Raw genomic sequence first — 22,449 nt, forward strand, 5'->3', positions numbered from 1 at the left:
GTTTATCTAAAAAAAAGAGTTTTTTAGCAGAGCATCAAACAAATAATCATCACCTATTGCCACCAAATACTATAGTAATCACCGATAGTATAGTTTTCTATTATTTATGGTATTAAGAGAAATTTTAGAAATACTATCTAGAATCTTTTTAAATATACAAGGAATTGTGAGATTATTGATAATTCACAGTTCGACTAAAAGATAATAAAGTTAAATAAATCACACTTATAAGTAATAAATTTCAGCCGACAGGAAAACGGGTACAAAGGATTTCTCAGGCTCATTATTATAATGAAAAATGAGGTAATTCTCACTTTCTTGAATTTCAAAAAAAAGGTTCTGAACAAGCTAAATTCCACTATAAATGAAATGGGTATCCAAGATTGATTTGATAAAGGTTTCGAAATTGTGTATGAATAAGTACATTGAAAGTAAAATTTTAACATTTTCAGCTGCACTAAGATAATTACTTGGAGTTTGGCTGGAGCTAAATATCAGACCATATTTTTTCTAATTTATGTACTCAGCCTATTTATATTTGCGGAATTACGTCCTCACCCGTCAGCCTAGAGGTCAGGGGTTCGATTCCCGCTTAGAATGGGGTTTCCTTGCTCTTGAGTTTTTGTAATTGTCTTAAATGATATGTAACTATTAAATAGTCTGACCTCAAGGCCAAAGGTGATATTTACGGATGAATATTTAAAAAATATATATCGTGAAATAACTGCAAATAATTTTGTGATATTATATTCTCATAAACATTAAGAGATAACTTATTTTGAAAAGCAAGGATATCATGCAATAATTATCTCTCGATTATTTTTATAAAATATGGAGGATAAATGATTTGCAATTTACGCAGAAAACTGGCAGCCGATACATGCTAAAACCACTTGTAAACAATATATTTTTGAAGACGCCATTCTATCGGCAAGGGTTTGGGATCATTTCAGTCATGCTCATAAAAATATATCAAATGTATTGGAAAATAGAACTGTGATGTTGGTTTGTAAAACAGCGAATATGGATGTTCAAAAATTATAATATTAAAATGAATAGAATGCAAATTTAGGTGATAGGCAACCTAAGGTGATACCATTGGAATGCTTATTTTTTATATTAATTCAACTGGGCATTATTCGTGTGAGTGTAAATTGATAAACCTAAAACATCACAATAAAAAACCTTAATTTAAAAAACAGTTTTGGGCTACAAAATATAAATAAAACCCAGGACGAGTTAATTAGGAGATACCCTTTTGAATTAAAGAAGATTTTACATGACACAATGCACCGTTTGAAAAAATTTAGGGAACCACTTTATATTAAAGAGGATACATGTATGAGTGGTACCTTATATTTATATCGGTGTTTTTTAAAACGTAAAATTTTGTTGAAAGTTATATTTTGTTTAAAACTTTAATTAGTGCTAATTTTATTTACTTTATTTCGATAAACCTGAGAACAACTCATGAACTTTTCTATTTAGTGGAAGTGCAATGCGTTTAGTTGTTGTCAGTTTCAATTCAATCAGAAACAAATTCCAATGATTAAGTCTAAATTAAATTTATAAATAAAAAGATAATTGGCAACAATCCAAGTATCCAAGACACGCTCGACAACATCCTTGAGTGGAGAACAAAGGTTTCAAGAATATTCAGATCCGAAATTTTCCTGATTAACTTTATTGAAGGTATGTAAAACTAGTGAACAAATAAAGAAGAGGTTTTAATTCACTTGGTTTGATTGAATTTAAAACACGCTGAAAGTAATTGGCGATTTGGAACCCATTTAGGAACGCTGTAACTCAAAATAAAATGAAGCGTTAACTAGATCCAACGCGCTGTCAAATATTTTTTGAAGAGTAAAAGGAAGGGCACTGACTATAGGGTTAGGATCCGAGACTCTAAAAACAAAAAAAAGAGAGACTACGATATCAACAGTGGTTTTTCTAAAAACGTAAGTGCTGATTTTGGTCAATTATTACTACTTCAAACTATAGTGCCATACTCTTATGTTTTCAATAAATATCCGCAATTTCTTTGTAATTGTCGAGCAATTTGAGTTTCCTGCTTTGTGGCTGCTTTGTTTTATAATTGCTCTTTTGTAGTTCATGCAAGCTGGCTCTTCATTTAGTTTCTCACAGTTGGTAGTTAAATGGCCTCCGGAGCAGAGTCCGCAAGTGTCTGCTTTGCAATATCTTGCAAGGTGCCCATATCCTTGGCACTTGTAACATCTTGTCACACAAATGTAGTCTTTGATGGATTGCGACCCGAATCCAATGTATATCCGGCCATTTAATCACAATGATTTCATACTATTCGCATAGAAGATATGGTTAAAAAAACTAATATTTTTAATATTAACACATCATTGGCGTAAATAAACATGCAAAAAATGGATTTTTTTGCATTTCGTCTTCAACGGGACTCATTTTTGGGACATTTTCGATGATTCTCAGGGATAAATGATATTTCAGCATCACTAAATTCGTTTTAAACAAAAATTGTACCCACGTATAACGTTAAAAGAAGAAATAAGCCATGCTAAAATTTACTCTTCCTGCCTATACCCACATAGTGGCGACGGCTAATAGGGAATGACTTACATAGATGCTGTGGGCTATTTGCATTTTTGATTGAGATAACTTGTCTTAAAAGAAGTATGGATTTTCAAAATCAGAAATCGATTGTTTGGCAAATGATTGGATTTTCTCACAATGTAATTGCATTTGGATTTTCTCCTATGTAATTACATGTGCTATCAGTGTATCTTCTTTTAAAAAATACTCCAAGGGAATTAAAACAAAAAACAGATAGCAATAATGCCAAGCTCTAAGGCTCGGAAGATGAATTTGTCTATGATAATAATTATACAAAGTCTTAGGCATGCATATACAAATGAATGTAAATGAATTTTTGTACTTGTGGACATTTGACAGAAATAAGCAATCAAAAATTGCAAAAAATATAACCAATATGCTTTCCTTTGCTTAGTCGTCAAAGCAATGAATCAAATTCAAGCCTACGATCCGTTGTTTAAAGATTTACTATTGCCACAGCTGTCCATTAAGTTAATTTATTTGTTGTTAAACGGTGAAGTGCTTACAGTACCACTATACATCACCTGTTGACTGTGCGTTAGTGATATGACAGGATTGTGGACCCGATGAAAGCAATTCAATCCAGCACTCACGATTTTACCGTGCGAGGTAAAAGTGTTGTTAAAAAAAGTGTAAGTTAAAAGTGATGACACGGATTTTTATTTTGACGTATGCCTTTCCCGCTGACAGAGAAAGAGTTTGAGAAGAATAGGGTCGATGATACACGGTGCTTTGCTCACTCTCCGAGGGCGTCAAATGATGAGTAAAAAATAACACGCGAGATTGCTTTCCGCGAAACTTAAAAATAGTATGCAAAAACCCTTCTTGTCTTAGATGGAAATAAAACGGACGAAAACCTATGATACGAGGGTCATCCGGAAAGTAGTACCCGTTCGTGCCGCATGAAGTGCTGACGACGCGAGTAGCCGCTGGACGAGGTCAGATAGCTTCAGTGGCTTGTCTGCCTTCTCTGAGCCAAGTTGCGTGACGCTAGCATTGCCTGTGTTGTTTCTGTGATTGTTTACAATGTTTAAAAAAATTGAGAACGCCGCCAGTTGTGAAGTGAGGGAAGTGATTAAATTCCTCAATGCAAGAAACGTTCGCCCATGTGATATTCATCGCCAATTAAAGGAGGTGTATGGAGACAATGTAATGGACGAGTCGTCTGTTCGGCGGTGGTGTCGCAACTTCAACATGGGGAGGGGGAACACACACGACGATGAGCGTTCGGAGAGACCGTCTGTCATTACAGACCAACTGGTGAGCTCAGTTGACGAATTCGTGAGGAACGATCGGCGCGTCACAATTGATGACATCTGTGAGCATTTTCCCAATGTTTCTCGAACAATTGTTCATGAAATTGTTAAACACCATCTGCATTATGCAAAAATTTGTGCAAGATGGGTCCCTCGCGTATCTCAATGAGCTGGCGGCGAAGGACTATGCAGCAGGAATACAGAAACTTGTCACACGTTATGACAAATGCCTTAATTTGCTTGGAGATTATGTTGAGAAGTAGTTTAAAGTATCCTCTTTCAAATAAAATTTTTTATGATTGTTAATATTTACTTTTGTGTCTTTATTTCACGAACGGGTACTACTTTCCGGATGACCCTCGTATTTTGTAAATTTGACAGGCAGTCGACTATTTTGATAGAAAAAACAAAATTGAGGATGGGTTAAACGGATTTTTTAAATAATTAATTTTTTTTTAGAATTATTTTAGGATACAAGAACTATCTGAGATGTATTATTTTACCAAATGTTCACGAAATTGAAGACAAGTGAATAAATATGAGTGTTTTAATTAAGACACACTGATAATAATCTGCATATTGATTAGATTACCTCTATCCCAGCATATACTTAATCAAAATTTAAACTTAGAATTAACTATAGGTTTTCAATGTTTAAGGTATTAAGAACTTTGAGGTGATCATAACTGAATAACTTTAAAAATTAGTTAATTGTTTTACCCACAAAAATAAATTGCGTATCAAAATAAAAAACACCATAAACACAGTAAACACCCTGAAGGATGGTTTGATAGATTACGATAGAGTTCACCCAGTACTAAGCCCAACGGCGTTTGAAATTCACACATCAGGGTATGATTGGCAGTGCCTTTACCTATGCCTGCTACGGTTTTACAGGAAATTCTGCTTCCCAAAAAATCACAAAACTTTGCTTGAGCTGAGGGGGCTCAGGGTGGTCAGTAGTCCAACCGTATACACCTGGATTACCGCGCCCCATTTTATTGAAATATGACAAGTTATTTTTCTTATGAGTGTCTTCGACCAAGAATGCAGCGAAGTGTTTGGATAAAAAAATGTAAAACACCACCATTTTGAACTGTCTCAATTTTTTCGTCCCTCGCAGGATCTTTTATTATAGTTTCCAACGTGTCTCCACCGAGGAGAACGCTATATCCTGACATTTCACTCTTTTGGAAAATTCCAGAATGTAAGGGGCTCAGGGGATATGGGCCAAGTAGGAGAATTCTTTCTCGTAAGTCAAGGATTTATGTGCATAAAAAACGAAAATACTGATGATTCCATCGGAATTCCCTATTGTACGCATGTTTTACATCCCCGCAGCAGGATTCCTCACTTGAATTCTTCTTCGCAGCCCCTAACCGTCACCTAGCTTACTTTCCCATGACATCCTTTCTGCTTACCCTACCTCTTTCGATCACAAGGATATTCATTACATTTAACGTAGAATCTTCAAAAAATATTTTCAACCGCTAAACTCCACTCTCTCACTCTCACCACCAACACTTAGGTCTGAGACGGCTGCGCGGAAGGAGACCGAGAAATTATCGATGAGAAAACTATCGCCCCCGGGTAATCCACGACCACACCGTCCCATTCCACGGGAAATTCATCAAACTCCTACTATTGATTGACGACTCATCACCTTTGATCTTTGGCCTCTCTCTATCCTAATCAAGTCGCTCTCTGCTTCCGAGAAGCATTGTATATCTTTCTCAACACCATCGCCTCCCCCCATCTACTCGGTTGCTCAAACATTCCTTTCGATCTTGCACTCCAATATCGCATGGAGTTTTGCCTTCGAAGCTCGGGGCTCCCCACGTTGCTCCTTTCACTTCAGACAACTCTCGCCTTCGCGCAATTCAACTCTTATCTGCGGTTTATGGGGCAGGAATCAAAGTGAGAAGTGAGATCGACTTTGCCCATCGGTGAGGATGTAGGCTTTCTTCATCTCATCAACCACGTGTAAAGACTAAGAAACTCACAAGGATTCGCGGAGTACTCTGATTTTTGGGTCGAGAGCAAATTTACGTTGAATGTTCTAATCCCATTTGAGTTTTCCTCAGCTTTTATCAACAGTGAAAACGAGAGTAAGAAGTGAAGTGAAAATAATTGTTGGGCTAGGAAAATCCTATGCACCGCAATGAACATAGTGGATAATTAAAAATTCTCCTACTACGCAGACCTGAGCTTAAAGTAGTACACTGCATCCACTTGGTCAGCCTAAAGTAAAGTTAACAATTTGGTGAGTGAAGTGTAATTGACGAATGAAAAAATCTAACATTTGAGGACAAATATCTGCGGGGTGCGTAGTTTAGTAAGCAAATATGATACGTGAGGAAACCTAGAGGATAAAGTGATTCCACTAATTTGGATTTGGGGTGTGGCCAAGAAATTATCATACGAGTATGCCAATCAATTTAGGATTAGATCTCAGAATCTCAGGCCACCAGGGGAAATTGGGAGACTAAAATGTAAAATAAATGGAGAGAATTGTGAAAAAAATATGACACAAAGAAGGATATGACATTTCGAGAGCCAGCTACAGAATTTCACTCCAACTCCTTTCATGGGAATATTGGAGGGGGGAAAATCTTCAGCAAGAAGTGTGCAATCGAGGTGTGCAAATATATTTTTGGGCTATAAGAAATTTGTCCTTTATGGACGAAACCTATGAGAGCATCAGTGGAATATGCTTACATTTATACGATAGAGTACGATGACGAGGAGATGGGTTATGAAAATAATGAATGAAAATAAAAGTATTGATAAACGTGAAAGGAAAACAATGTCACGCCCTTGGATGGATGGAATGGAATCACTGAAGAAGGCCCAGAAAGAAAAACAGCCTACGAGAACCAAAGAGCCAAATATGAGAATAAGCGCGACATGACGATTGTGAAGAATGTTTTTTGATTTCAATGAACATTACACACTACTCACGGCAAAGATACTGTTTAAAAACAACTCTGCGGAGTTGGTAAACGCATGGGAACGTTACAAGCTCCTAAAGTGAATGGATGCACCTCCCTCAAGATTTAAGTACATAAAAACTTCAGCAAACTAGTATTAGGAATCTCGTATCCGTCACCAGCAGCCTCTTATGGAAAAAAATGAGGATAAAATAATCAAGAAATGAAGGCTTCAATTGTTAACATATATTTAGAAATATCACTAGCCAAAGCAAGAAGGTGTATTGACGAATAAACGAAAAAGTGTGAAGAACTGGAGCAAACGTAGAAGAAAAATAAACAGCGGCTTTCAGAATCGAGGAAAGTTACTTCAATCAATTCAAAGATTATAAAATATGGAAAGAGTATGCATGCAAACGGAAGATTTATTGATGAAGATGATGGAGGAGACTCCACTCGCTGGGGTGAATATAACGGTGAAGAGAAGGAATAGAGTAAAAAAAGCACAATGAACTGACGAAATGCCGTTGGGACAATAAAACGGAAGTTTAAGCTTATTAGAGGATATAGAAATGTAGCAATGAATATGTTGCATGCAAATCAGATAACCGTAAAGGTAGTTGAAATAAATTTAAAGTTGGGAAGAAATATATCCTTGGTGACAAATGTTGATGGAAACTCGGTGCATTTAATTCTTCAAAGCAGTTGGTTGACGAGGCGTGACGCTAATGTATTAATGGAAGCTTTTCTATTTTTATGTAATAAATGGCTCATCTGACGTTGCTTCTTATCCTCAATAATTTCAAAAGCGGTAATTAGGTACTATAATGTGGATGTTTTATGTAACTAGCAACGGTTTTGTAGTTGAAAATAATTTTGTGGGAATTTTTTATTTTAAAACATGAAGACCGCTTCTCTCCGATCCACAATGAAATTTAATGCACCCTTAGGTAGTGAAACCGTTATATACACGTTTGGTATGAATGACCATTATACAAAATATTTAATTGTTTTTAGGTTTCATAGTGACAGTTTAAACCACTAAACAATACCTAATTTACACATTCACTGCATTTATAGCTTATAAGCTATCTTAAAAATGTTTAATCAGTCACTACTATTTAGTCAGGAGAGTATTTCGGCATCAAGATAAGATTAAGATAAACGTTGCACTTATTCTTTCAAGAAGGTTAATGAATTGGCGTTCTTCATTTATGTTAAGCTTTCCGGGATAAGCGAGGAAATTAAATTTTGTATCAAGTCTTTGTTTTCTTTTCAAAGTAAATCGACGGCAATACGAGAATATAAGGCCTGGAATAGGGCCTGAAATCCATAGATAGCATGTGCTACCGAAAATTTGACAATTATATCGACCAGAAATTCCAATATTGTCGTTTTTGGTGAATGATAATGGTCAATTTCTCATTCATCAGTAAGAAAACAATATCTAAAATGCCTAGAGGGCTGCTTACTAGGAGCTAAGCGGGGATCTTAGCATGACATAAAACAGGCAAAATTCAGCAGCAACATGTAATTTATTAAGTAGGGTAAGTAGAACCAACACTCTGGTTTAAACGCAGTATTAAGTGGTGAAGTCACAACATCAACAATATAATTAAGATTGTGTGAAATAGGGTAGCATTAGCTGTTTTCATCTGAAAATATTGTCTCTTAGATATATACCAGTTCATTCGAATGTGAAGAACCTCATTAGTGCAACAATTTCAGAGCGTAAAAATCATTCGCCTTGACTGGGACACGAACCCAGATCCCTCAATATCCGGTCGAGTGCTTTAGCCACTTAAGCTACCGAGGCGTCCTCTTAAACTCTGAAATTTTAACCTCATTAGTTACAATATTCATTTAAGAATTCTATTCACTAAATTTTACGAGAAAACGGTATTTAAAAAATGGTAGATACTAATGCTAGATTTTATTGAAATCGTGAGCCGGCAGTGAAATCATCTTCCTTATGCCTGTTGGTTACTGGGACTAATCATTTAGCATTTCACTGAGGTCTCAACTGTGAATGTTTGACAGTGATTAATCCCTCGGTCTTGCTTTCAACTTGAAGGATTGGTAATTATTAAATTAATAGCCTCGGTCCCACGCGAAAGAAATAATTAAGTAGTTTGACGCTTAGTTATCGCTCATAGCCCGTTTTAATGAAGGGGGTTTTCTTTGATTTCTTCCAATTTTTTTCATTTAAGTTTTATAAATTTAATTTTAAATTAACTATTTCTTTGGTGGAGCTCGAGTTCTGGAGGCGAATGCGAAAAAGGTCTCTTTTCATCTCTTTCATCCAAACATCTCACGACTTCACGCTCGATGAATTCAAGTTTCTTTAAAGCAGCACTGTGGATCTTTTTAATGCGCAAATGCGGGAAAAGACAAACATAAGAACCAAAACGTGTATGATAAAGGAAAGGGGACGCGGAAGAGACATTGAAAAGAACTACGTACCTACTTCCCTCAGGATATCGATTCCTTCAGTAAATCAGTCCCCCTAGTGAATTCGTCAGTATCATGTGGGCAAACTCCCATTTGACCTATATTTTTTAGGAATACTAAACCGCTGGCGCTGCTTACTGAAATTTTATAAAAGAACAAACAGCTGATTTGGCTGCTCTTTCTATATGAACTTATAGGATAAGTGTGCGGCAAGACAACATGTATTGGAGATTTAGGGCCCGAGAATTCGGAATGATGATTTTAGAATATTAAATCATTACATGTGCATTAGATTTCCCCTTTTAAGGAGAAATTATCGGATAATTGAATTTAAAACTACTTCATTATATTTTGTAAGACCCCTATATCATTTGTCTAGCCTGAAAAGTCGGCAAAGAGTGAGTCCAATGGCACTACTACTTCCTAGGATTCCAGCGAGGCGACTCTTGGCGAACCTTAGGAATTATTTCTTTGTCTTCCTTGACAGATACAAGCACTTCCAAGAAACGAAAAAATCTGAAAGCTTTCAATTTTTAACCTAATTTTGACTTTAAACTTCTTATTGAATTATCACCTTATTTTTATTTTGCTGACAGTGAGATGTTTTTTTCAGTCGGAGAATCTGTTAAATATGCATTACAATTTTTTCAAATCATACATATTTATATGAGCAAAGCAGATTTTTATCTCGGTGAACAGTATTTCGACCAAAATACATATAGGACATGTACCACCAATATAACAACATAAGATTTGCGGGTTTTTTATATCGACGAAGTTCCCCGATTCTTTGGCCAAGAGATGGCATTAGGGGGCAGTTTCACCCAACAAAGGAGAAACACACAAGACACAAGAGGAAGGATAGTAGGTAAGCAATCATTCAACATCATAAAAGATAGGAACAGTGCGTATCGTGGCACGCATAGCCAGAAGGAAGAGTCGAGCCACATTGGCCAAATACACATTCAAACACGAAATCCATATATACATGGATTTCGTTATATATATATATATATATATATATATATATATATATATATGTATATATATATATATACATATATATATATATATATATATATACATATATATAAACATATTTTATTAAAATTAGCTATCTATTAGCTAACTTCGTTTCTCAGGATAGATTTTTTGCTTTATTTTGAAACTGGAGTATTTTGTACCCAGGTGTAATGGAAGGATCGAATATCCATTTCGGTTACGCCATTTCTCCTCAATCGGGCATCATTTTTCTCCTTACAGTGATTTTCCCCGCCATAATCGAATCCCTGGTGCATCACCGACTCTTCCGCATCCCAGCCTTTCCCGAAATGGTCAGGACGGGCAGCCGCGGGCACACCTGTTCCTCCTCCAATACCCACACCCCTCCCACAGAGTCCTTCGCAACAGATCAAGTCCTCGACGCATCTAACCTGCACACCCACCCCCCACTGCGCCCACGGAACGGAGCACATCTTCAACCAAACAACCAACAATCCCTCACCCCCTCTATTCCAGGTGTCCTAACCCTATCGGAAACCTTAAACCTATCCCTCAATATCTGCCCCTTGGCCCCCATCTACCCCTCCACTACTCGTGGAGGACGAACGACTAACACCAAACACACCCTACCCCTTACCTTGCGCCTCGCCCTCGTACGTCTCGAAGCAAAATAAAATGCCTCTCAATCTTCGCACTATATATTTTCTTTTCACCTTCCACCGTTTCTTTTATCCCATGACGCCCTCCTTTGAGCACGATCTCTCACCTTTCCCCCGAACTCGAGGGAAGTATGATAAGGAGGACGATACAGGATAGACGTGCGAATGTGTGAAAAGGGACGAGAAGGTTTTGGAATAGGGCGTGATCGGAGGGAAACTCGAATGGATTGGGTTTGCGAATGCGTAGTGATGCCGGAGATGCTGTGGTGATACTCGCAATATGAATATTAGTGTGCGAGACGTAAGGAAATTTTCCTAGTGACGCCGGAATGCGAAAACAATTGCTGGTGAGTAGTTAAGTGTGAATGAGGGGGTAACATATTTTTCTATTCCTTAAAATGCAACGAAATACCATTTTCATACGGATTACTGCTTAATGATCCTTAAGTCCCCTATAATCGGGTTAACTATGTGGGGTTCAAGACTAAATAGGATTTAAGACTGCTCATTACAGTATTGTCTTTTTAATTCACATTCATAGAAAATTTAAAATACAGAGAATATATGTTCACCACAGTATCTTGAAAAATGTAAATTTACCTAGGCTGTATAGACATATACCCACCAAAAGGATCCATTTTCTGGTAGTTACAGCAGGTTATGATGAACAAATTCCTTTTACTAATTTCTTCCATACTGTCCAATACTTTCGTAATTCTTTTCACTCCGTCCCATTCTAAAATCGGCTCATGCATGCTACAACAAACGAAAATTTGTACGGATATATATTTTTTTATATGTGACAATAATATGGATATTTTCGCAATATCGGGAGTCGATGATCTCATTTGAATGACGTAAAAACAAAATTAATGTCGCAACGCGATGCTTCCGCATTGCTCCTGTCCGCTAAAATGTGATGGGGGAGCATACGAAGTTCGCAATCGATATATCGCAATATGGCGCAGAGCTAGTGATGGGGAATATGGGACTCTACTTGGGTGTGTGGGTAAAACTCTTCCTCTTGCCTCGCCCCTCTTTCCTTCGCATCACACCCTCAACTCTCCTATCCGCCTTCCCCCCTTCAAGTACTTCCTCGTCCCCGGTCGTGCGGGGGGTGGAGTAGGGAAGGAGGTAGGAGAAAGGAGGGAGGACGTGTTAAGAGGAAGGAGTTTTCCCTTTCAAAGGCACCAAAGACGTCTGGGGCGATTTCTGTTGAATTTCCTCGAGGAATGTTTGCGCCTCCTTTTCCGCGAGGCTTGTAATTATATTTGTTCCCTTTGAGCGGCGAGCGGGTTTGCTTCAAAAGGGAAATTTTCTACTTCTTTATTTCAGAACGGATTCTTTGCGAAATAAAATGAAGCGGGTAGAAGGGAGGGAGACACGAAATGGTGTGGAAGGAGTCATTTTTAACGTAAGTATGTTGCGAAGCATTCTCCCTTCGTGAGCAAATTTTCGCTGTGAAATGCTCCAAACCCTTCAACATGAGATAACTAGAGCGTTCTGATGTCCGAATGCCTCGCTTCTCTTAAGGAGTACGTATTTTGTCTTATTCATTCATCAAAATTGAAATGAGAAATATTCAAGAGGGGAAGACAGAGTCCTTTTACAGAGTTAAAAGTAAAGCAATAGTGCTCATTGTGACAAATCATTCTTATTACTTCAAGAAACATTACAACTAGGTTAAAATGTATTCGAGAAAGACAGGGTAAAGGAAAGAATATATTCATTTATGATCTGTTTAGGGTACTTGAATGGCTACTCATCTGTATTTGATTTATCATCAAGTAAAAAACTCCCCGCAAAAATTACAATTTATTAATTTAACGAGATTGATTTAACATGCAGTGAATTCATTAACACTTCTTACCGCTGGAAATTAAATGGAAGGAAAATTTGTGCAAACATATTTTTAAAATAACATAAATATTTAGTTCGTTTTTCGAAGTGCTGAAAGCTCCAATTTTGCAATGAAGATCCACATTTTCGTTTAACCGAACGTCCCGAGACAAAAAATCAAGCTAAAAAGCCACAGAAAAAAATGTAATTGAATTCGGTACATTTTTTAGGAACAAAAAATGAAACACAGTCACAGAACTTTCGTAAAACGGGCATAATATATTTTGCCTAAAAGAATCAAGAAAGTTTGAGAAGGGAGACAGTTTTTTAAACCTTATTAGATATTGCACCCCTGCACAGTCAATCAAAATGAAGTATGACTCGGATAGATCTGATCGATGTTATTAATATTATTAATATTAAAATACAATTATGAAATTAAAACTTTCGTAATTTGTTCGAAGGAGTACTTTGTCTTGTGTGCTCCTTGATAGGATGTGATCTTTGTGTGAAATTTTCACAAATTTTATGAAACTGTGAGCATTTACTGATTAGCTAGTTCTCATCGAAATTTTTCTGAAATCTAATTATCTTCAAAATGTTCTGCTCGCTGGATGCATAGAAAAATCTTGCTCTTGGCGGGTTTCCTCTTTGACATAGAACTTGGTTGTTTTTTAAATTCTCTTTATCATTTGGCCAATGTTGGTCAGCGGCTGAATTTAAGAGGGAAACTTATGACCCTTATTTTTATACATTTATTGTTTGAGTGAAAAATATACTTAATATCTGAATTAAGGTAAAAATTGAGAAAAATTGACTATAGGAACCATGAAAGGTAATATTTTTGGGAGCTAAAAAGACAGCAAAACATACGCGCTCTTGGAGCTGGCTGTAAAATCAAAAGAGCCTTTTCATATTTTATACTACTTCGAGCGATGCAGGTATGCATCGTGTAGGAACATTTCTCCTTGCATCCCACGACAATTTCCATAGGCCATAAAAGGGGCCGTTTTCCGTAAGAGGATTGAACGAACGTACCTTTGCTTTGCTCTCAGGCACATAAACGTGGCTCTCAATTTTATGCTCCAATTAATCACTCTATCGAAATTTTGCTTCGCATGCTCCAGCCTTGCGCTCTTAAGACTTACGGTGCAAGGAAGACGTTCCTATCTTTGAGAGAGCCTCGATTCTATTTCACTAAATCAAGCATCTGGCTGCGCCCTGGTCGTCTGGGGTCATTCGTCTGTTTAGAAGGATTAGCTGGGGGAATTGCAGAGGGCTAATTAGGAAGTTTGTAATGCGTGGTGAGTGGTTAATTAAAAAATAAGATAAGCACATAATTAAATTGGTATTATTTATGTTATTAGTTGAGGTGGTGACAGATGAAGTGAATTTCACTCTTAGGGATAGATGGTGAATGCTTATCAACGCCACACACGCGCCAAGACTAAGCAACCGCAGCCTTCCTGCGCCAGGGCACCTTCGCCGCCTTCATCCCCAACGCGACACCCGTCGCCAGTGCTTAGTATGGGTGAGTCGGAGCCTCCACAATGGGCTTTAGCCATCGCCAATCGCATCAGTGAACTATCCCAAGGTATGGATGAAACAAGGAGGCAGTTACAGCAGGCGACACAAGAATGGCGGATACCCCCGGGACAAAACCAGCCGAGGCCAGCAACTCCAGCTCCAGACGAGCTTACCTTTGCATCGCTGCGCCAGCCCGGGCCGCCCACATGGATACCACCGCCCCTAGATGACCAGGAAGTGATGCAGTTATGCCACCAAGTAAAGGCGGCACGCGGCTCTCCGCGCCTAACCAAACGAGACCTTCATGAACTCGATGCCATGGTCAGTTTAGCAGCGGATTGGCCCACGCTGCCGGAAACCAGCAAACATGTCGTGTATAACCGTATTCGTGTACTCGCTATCGTACAGACTCACGGCTGGGAGGCGGCGATGCGGCTTACAGACACCACGGGAAACGCCTTGCTCCGGCTCCCGGCGAACGCTATACCACCTCCGCCTCCCACCATCATAGTGCAAGCACCTCCACAACGTTACACCGGGGGACCGGCGCAGCAACAACAACAAACAAGATCCCGCAATGTAGGAGGCCAACCGCATCAGCCCTTTCGCGGCCGGGTTGGAGGACCCGCGGCCGAGGCGGCGGCCGTGGGTCCTCCAACAGATACACCAATTGAGGAAGTGCCTGTGCCCCAGCCGCCACCATCTGCGGCTGAGAGCGGCCCTAGCGGCCACAAACCGTCGCTGCAGCAGCTAGGAGAATTTCTACTTTTCCGCGACAGCGCGGAACCTGCCGATCCGGAAGACTGGCTAACGGACTCAGATACGGTGAGTGATGTTACAGACCCTTTGAGTGAATATGACTCCGGACAAGAAGATCCAGGCAGCAGCGACCAAGATAGTGACAGTGATCAGGAAATGGAGCCAAGTGCGTGGCGAATTCCGGGCCCCCTGGGGGTGGCAGATGGACCGGAACCACAGAACCCCGTGGCTTACGAACCGGAGGAGGCCGGACAGCCCGACGATGACACGGATGTCCCAGCAGCCTCACCACTAGAGCAGCCGGAAGCAGAGGAGGAAGACGAATACTTCCCCACAGCGGGGAAATTCCGCTACCAGTGTCTCTCCACCCGTGACACCCTCCGATATGGTGCAAATTTGCCTATGCCCCAAGGTGCACCGCATGTGTTCATTCCCACACGCCCCACAGCATTGATCGACCAGTATATTGGCAAGTTAGTCAATCGAGGCATCCTGACCGTAGGACGGGCAACCAACGCGTTCCCCCTAATTGCCATCCCAAAGGCGGGAGGCGGCGTCAGGGTGATCCAGGACCTATCGGCTTGGACGAGGTTCATACGCACACCACGGTTCACATTAAAATCCGCGGCCCAAGCCCTAGAGTCAATTTCCCCCGGATCCCTCTTAATAAAAATTGACTTAAAAGATGCCTTTTGGCAAGTGCCGATCTAGCCGTCGCATCAGCACAATTACGGCGTGTATCACCGGGGTACAACGTACACGTGGACACGCTTGCCCATGGGCCACGCGCTAGCGCCTGCAATCATGCAGAGGTGGGCGCGTGCGGTCATACACGAAATTTATCGGAAATTTAAAATAGTAATGATCGCCTATTTGGATGACTGGTTGCTGTTGTTTGATAATTCTACGGAACACTTGATCCTAGAAGTAGTAGGCTTCCTACGCCGGGAACTACAGATTCAAATTAACAATAAGAAAAGTCGCTTGACCCCAGCAACCAGGATTAAATACTTAGGAGTAAAAATAGATACCATTGCAATGACCCTCAGTCTCACCAAACACTCCTTACGACGAATCGAATATATTACCCAAGTGATCAAGCGCATTAGGAATCGCGATGTCCCAAAAGCAACGGGATTCATCTCTTGGTGTGTCTATGTCCTCCGCCTTCCGTTATTCCTGATCACCCAGACGGCGCAACGCGATACCACCTGGCTTGCCCGCCTATGGGAGGACGGAGCCTGGCATGCCCCGAGGGAGTTCACAAATTACCACTACATTTTGGATGTTTATGCGGATGCCACACCATGGCAGGTGGCATGGACAATTCCCATGCTGCAGACCACCGAAATCTGGGCCCTTGAAGAAGAGCGATCAATTTTGGAAGCCGAAGGCCTAGCAGCGCTGATGGCGGCACACCACGCCACGAGCATAGCGGAACCAGATACCATGATAAACATATACACGGATAACATGTCTGTAATGTACTCATTAATCAAAGGCAGGGGAATATTGTTTACTTACCCCGACATTGTAAAACTGTTTATGTCATTAATAAAAGAATTGTCACGAAACGTGACCTGGAGGTACATCCCTTCGGACCAGAATCCGGCCGACCGTCCGTCCCGGACCGTCCTACCTCCCTATGCCCGCTCGGCCTCGGATTCGGGGTCCGGGCTGGTATATAGGTGGGATGAAGCCTAGAACGGACAGTCGATCGAGATTTGAAGGCCAGAGATGATAAGCACAAAAATTCAGAATTATTGACTTTATGGATATGATATCGTTAATATGGATAAGCGTATGCCCGATATTTGAGGAGTTCAAATTTATATATGTATTTTTATCGGCAATAGTAGAATTAACCAAAACGAAATATGTAACCAACTACCGCATCTGTAATATAAACTATTCTAAACTAGTTTGTTAATTCAACCTTAAAATAAATGACAAAATCAACAATTGCAAAGAGTAACTTGAAATATTTACTCAAATGGAAGTTAATTTAACATCTCCTGATTCCGGTTGATTCTACCATTTTTTGATAGACTCGACAAAAGTATTTTTTCGGAGCGGGATGTCAGTGTTATACCATTTAGTGATATAATGATCCACAAAAATGGTAAATAACACCTACCTACAATTTTTTATCATGTTGAATCTACGTATAGGTTCACAATGCGTTACAGAATTGCAGGCCAATTATTTGTGCACTAGATGGAGACAGCGAAACAAGAATTTTCAGCTAGTGAACTTTCGATTCTAGTTATATATGCTAACCCACCAATATTCCAAAGTGTTCGAGCTTCATACATACGATAGAGGTAAGTCCTTCGCAGTATGATCAGGTAATTAACAACGCTATCAAATAAATACATGTTACACCAAATTAACGGATTCCAAGATGCCATTTATCCAATGCACGACTTGGCAGACATCAAGTATCGCTGAGCGTGTGAGGAAACCGATGGAGCTTAGTTTACGCCATTGCGGATAGAGATAGTCATTCGAGAATTACAACACCGACGCCAGAGTCCATGAAGCCAATAAAAACTTTTACTGTAGATTCGTTTGGAATAAAAAAACTTCGACGCTCGTAAGGCTCGCACTTTTCCGTTGCTGAACACAAAATATACCCTCATTGCTCGTTTTATTGTCAAAAAAAACCTATACCATCATGTATGGTGGAGTTTTGCTCACCTTAGCTTACCGCAAAAAAGAGAAAGTTCCGTTAAGTTTTTGTATATTCCCCCCACACAATGTATTTGTAACGCGAAAAAGTTACTGCAGGGTGAATAAAGTAATTGAACTTCAAGAAAAAACCTTAGGTTTCCAAATGGATCAACGCGGAGAAATATCGATTGTAAAAAGAGAAACTATATAATATGTGGTATCTACCAAATAATTCAATGACGCAGTTATCAAAGGAAGGCCTTATTGATCCCATTTTTATTAGATATTTTTGTAAATTATTGGCGTTTATTGTTCTCCATTGTTGTCATCTAATGAGAAAATGTCGGCTGTTTTTCCTTTAATAACTATAAATAATTATCATTTCTGTAGAAATTTATCCTTATTATTACTATGCCCATTATTATTAAAAAAGGATATAACATTTTCTTATTTGATATCACTAATTGCCAGGCACTACAAGAATTCGCTCGGAACCATAAAATAGTCTCAAAAGACAAGATAATAAGTACGCATGCATCATGCAAAGATCGACATGTTTACACGTCGTTCGGCAACCAATTATCTCCCAATCTAAAACCTTCTGAAGCACATTTCCTGAATACCTTAAAACTTGAGGCTGGGGCCATGGAGACGCCATTAATATTGCAACAGCCTCAAGTTTCTCCTTCAAACTTCTCCCGCGACAGATTGCCAGGGCTTAGAAACGGCGCTCCAGAGTGCCCGGTGGCGAGTCAGCCAGGGAATTAGCGGAGGCGTCAGGGTGAACGAACGGCGATCGAGTTTCTTCCCTGGGTTTTGCGCGACCGCCCTCTGCCATGCTGTCTTTCCCGTGAAGTGAAATAAAACGAGGCGGAAACTGCTTGGGAGAAATAAAAATCCGTTCGCACGGCAGGTCGTGTCGCTATTAGGATCCTCAGTGGACAGCCCCGAGTCTCTTTCCCAGCGGGATGGAGTCGACGGAAAAGTTTGGACTGGAGCCACTTTCCGTTTTTTCCTGCTGAGAGATAACGATCAAAACGAATTCGCGGGGAAGACTCAATATACCCAGAGACGGTCAAATAGACCCTTTTCCTTGAGCGAGAATGTACATGCACGACCCAGCAAGTTATCCATACTGGGCTGGATCTTTTCAACCTCTTTGAGTGTTCGGAATCCTCTGGTTATTCCTGCAAAATATAAACAGAATAAAAATCAAATAAATAAACCTATTTTTTGTAAATTCATATTTTCATTTATAATTCTCATATTTACACGTATACATTCACGAAAATACTACCAATTATATTATTATTATTATTACTTAGATTTTATGCAGTAAATCTATCAACAATGGTTTTTGGACGGTCCCTAACAAACATTATAAACTATTATCATAGTCATAAGGAAAACACGCCCGGAGGAGGAATATGCGTAAGTTAGGCAGTGAACATGGGTAATTTAACTCAATGAATTTTAACCTCACATGGTCAGGCTTCACTTTGCGAAAGTTTTGTATATCCATCAAATAAAAGAAAGAAGGTATGTACGTACTTTTTCACAGAATTCAAAAGTATTTCACTGAATTTTACTCTGCCACAGGATTTTTGTGGAAAATTACCTTATCTCTTTCCTTTTATAGATAAATAAATGTTGTTAACACAAGATAGATAAGCCTCCTGCAATTAATGCTAGAACAGTATTCTCGTTGGAAAGCAAACAGAGGCAGCAGCACTGGAATTGAAATAGGTAAGTCCCATGATGCGTGTTATAGTTAATCAACATTTTTATGGCGTGTTCTTGCTCTTGCTGCACCGGTGATTTATTTCTTGCTCCTGACACATTTTTTTTTCATTTGTGAGCACATGTTGGAGCATTCATCTCACACTCGTAGCAAAAATGTAAAGTTCAACACCATGAAAATATGTGTAAAGAATTATTTTTCATTTTGACTGTAGACGTGGTAGAAAAAACAGTTCTCAAGTAATATTTTGAAAAACTGTCTTAAAAATTTACATGAATGACAAACGTCATAGGAAAAGAAAAATTGGAATGATCAATCTCTTAAAAACCAACCGGGACAGTGGCTTCAATCTTTTTTTTCAAAGCTCTTGTAGTATAGTTTTTTAAAATTTCTAGAATATAAGTTGGATTTCCTCTGGAAAAGGAGAGAAAAAGCATAAGTTTAAGGACTGATATTTTAATTTTATTTTTCAAGGTTTTGTATTTTATCAATACTTGAAAAGAGGTTAGCTAGTTAAAAAATCTTTGCAATTCAAAATCCCTGTTTTTTCTGCCTGGGTAGTCTTATAATATTTTAATCACTGATCTATGAGATATTCAGATCTTGAATTGATCGCCCAGATTTGGTGAACTGATCTGAAATTTGTTCTTTCCAGCGAATAAAAATAATTAATAATAAAACCATTCGTTCAATGTTTTTGCTTTTTAGTCAATGAATAATTATTTTAATGCTCACTGCAATAACTTCATAGAAATAACTATCGAACCTGGCAGTCATTACTAGATAAATAACTGACCAGTGCTCTGTTAAGTCGAAATGTTAGATCAACACTATATTTTGTGGCAGAATCTTTTATCAAAGCTATGATATTTATTTTTATCTAACTGATATGATTATGGAAAACTCCTTAAAATCACTATACATACATTACAACAATCGAGTCACATATAGCTTTCGCACTAGCAGGCCTTCAGTTGGGCAACAACGGCATGGTGAGTCACATAGTGTGGGATCCTAAGCAATGCAGTTTCTAACAATTCCACTAGAGGTCGCTAGAATTCTATTAACGACGGATAAAACAACATTTAAATTTTTCAAATGTCGATATGTTTTATTATCAGTGTCCTCCACGACGGCTTTCGAATCTCTTGGCGTTTCATCACATTTCAATAATTTTAAGTATGATTTTAAAATAGTTAATACACATAACATAATTTTCCACACCACCCTGATTTCAAAGCTAAGGTAACAGGATTGGTTGAACAATTATTTTATCAGTGTTATCTATTTGAAAAGTTTATTTATATCATAAATTTTATCATATACCTTTATGTACACTTCTATGCATTGTGGGGTGTGTTATGCACAGCTACAATCACGGGTGTTTAAAAAGCGAAATCTTTAATGTCCATGGTATGGTAGTTGTCAGATTATTAATATTTTGGGTTCAAAATTTTGGGCGTATGATAATTGAATTCCTCTTTACTATAATAATATTCACAGTAGAATAGTGACTTGGAATATTAGGACGATGTTGGGGGTAGGAAAATTAGAGAGTATAAAGCAAGATGTAGAGGGAATATAGACGCTTTAGGGCTGTATGAGGTGAGGTGGAATGCTAGCAGGAGGATTATTGGAGTGACAGTTAAAGAGTAATACACCGCAAAGGGTCTGCGAGGGTTGGCCATAACATTGAATAAATAGGTATTTATAAGCGCTGTAAGCATTGAGCACACAGCGAATAGAATATTATTGGTAGAAGTGAAAGCGGAACCTACGAATTTGGCCTTTGTTTAGGCATATATGCCACCAGGTAACCACGGTACGAGAAGTCGATTTAATTTATCATCAGTTAGAGGAAATAAAGGCAGGTGTTTCTGGAGGGAAACAGTTGATAATTATGCGGAATTGGAACGTGATCGTTCGGTAGAAACGTGGACGGTAGGCGAAGGAAGAGACGGTAGAGACGGCTTCGGGGCAATGATTGACCGCGGGGTGAAAGTAATAAGTTCTGCAGGAGATAGGGGTTAACAATCAATAACAGTTGGTTGATACACCAAAAAAGGCGTGGGTATACATGGAAAATGCCAGGGGACTCAGAAAGGTATCAGTTACACTATATTATGGTTAGGCACAGATTTAGGAACAGCGTGATAAATTCTCACAGGTCCGGGGGAGCGGACGCGGACTCGGAATACATTTTAGTAATCTTGAAGTGTAGGGTCCAATTCAAAGAGATAAAACGGGGAAGAATGTTTTGGAAATGGAGCATAGAAGCATTAGTTGGATCGACAAGGAAGAAGTATCAGCAGGCTTTAAGGAACAATATGAGTGAGAACAGGAATCAGGACCCTGAGAGGAAAAATGGATAAAAATAAAAATAGGGATATTAAAAAAAGAAAACGAATTTATATGAACAGATCATATGGAGGATTTGTATGCTGTGAATCACGTGCAAATGAGTGTAAAGACAGATGAAAGAAAGAAAATAAAGAATGTAAATATAGTTAGTTAAAAGAAAGTATAAAAATTGAAAAATGACCTGAGGTGGGTAGCAAATAGAGCCAAAGAAGAGTAGTGGAAGATGCAGTGCGAGGATGTGGAAACTTTGCAGAGAAAGGCTGAAGTTGGTTCGCCATACAGGAATTAAGAAGGAAAATTTGTGGAAAACAATCAAAGATAAGTCAGGAAACATATTAGTTGAGCCAGAAAAAATCCAAGAGAGATGGGAGGAATATACTCGTATAGAATAACTGTATTGTTAAGGAATCAGGCTAGCAAGATTAGATATATAAGGGGAGTATGACAGAGATGAGGATCACTTAGGTCCAAGCTAACTCGATGTTGAGGTAAAAAAAGCATTAAGGGATTTGAAATCAAATAAAGCCGTGGGGAAACATCATTGCCGTTGAACTACGTAAAGACTTAAGATCGAACCCAGAGTTTATATTTACTGATTCAAAGAAATTATGTAGGAGTGATTTGACAGGAAGATATCGTCAGACCAGCGT

Source organism: Hetaerina americana, unplaced genomic scaffold (assembly GCF_022747635.1).
Source record: "Hetaerina americana unplaced genomic scaffold, ioHetAmer1.1.p SCAF_9, whole genome shotgun sequence".
Taxonomy (NCBI): domain Eukaryota; kingdom Metazoa; phylum Arthropoda; class Insecta; order Odonata; family Calopterygidae; genus Hetaerina; species Hetaerina americana.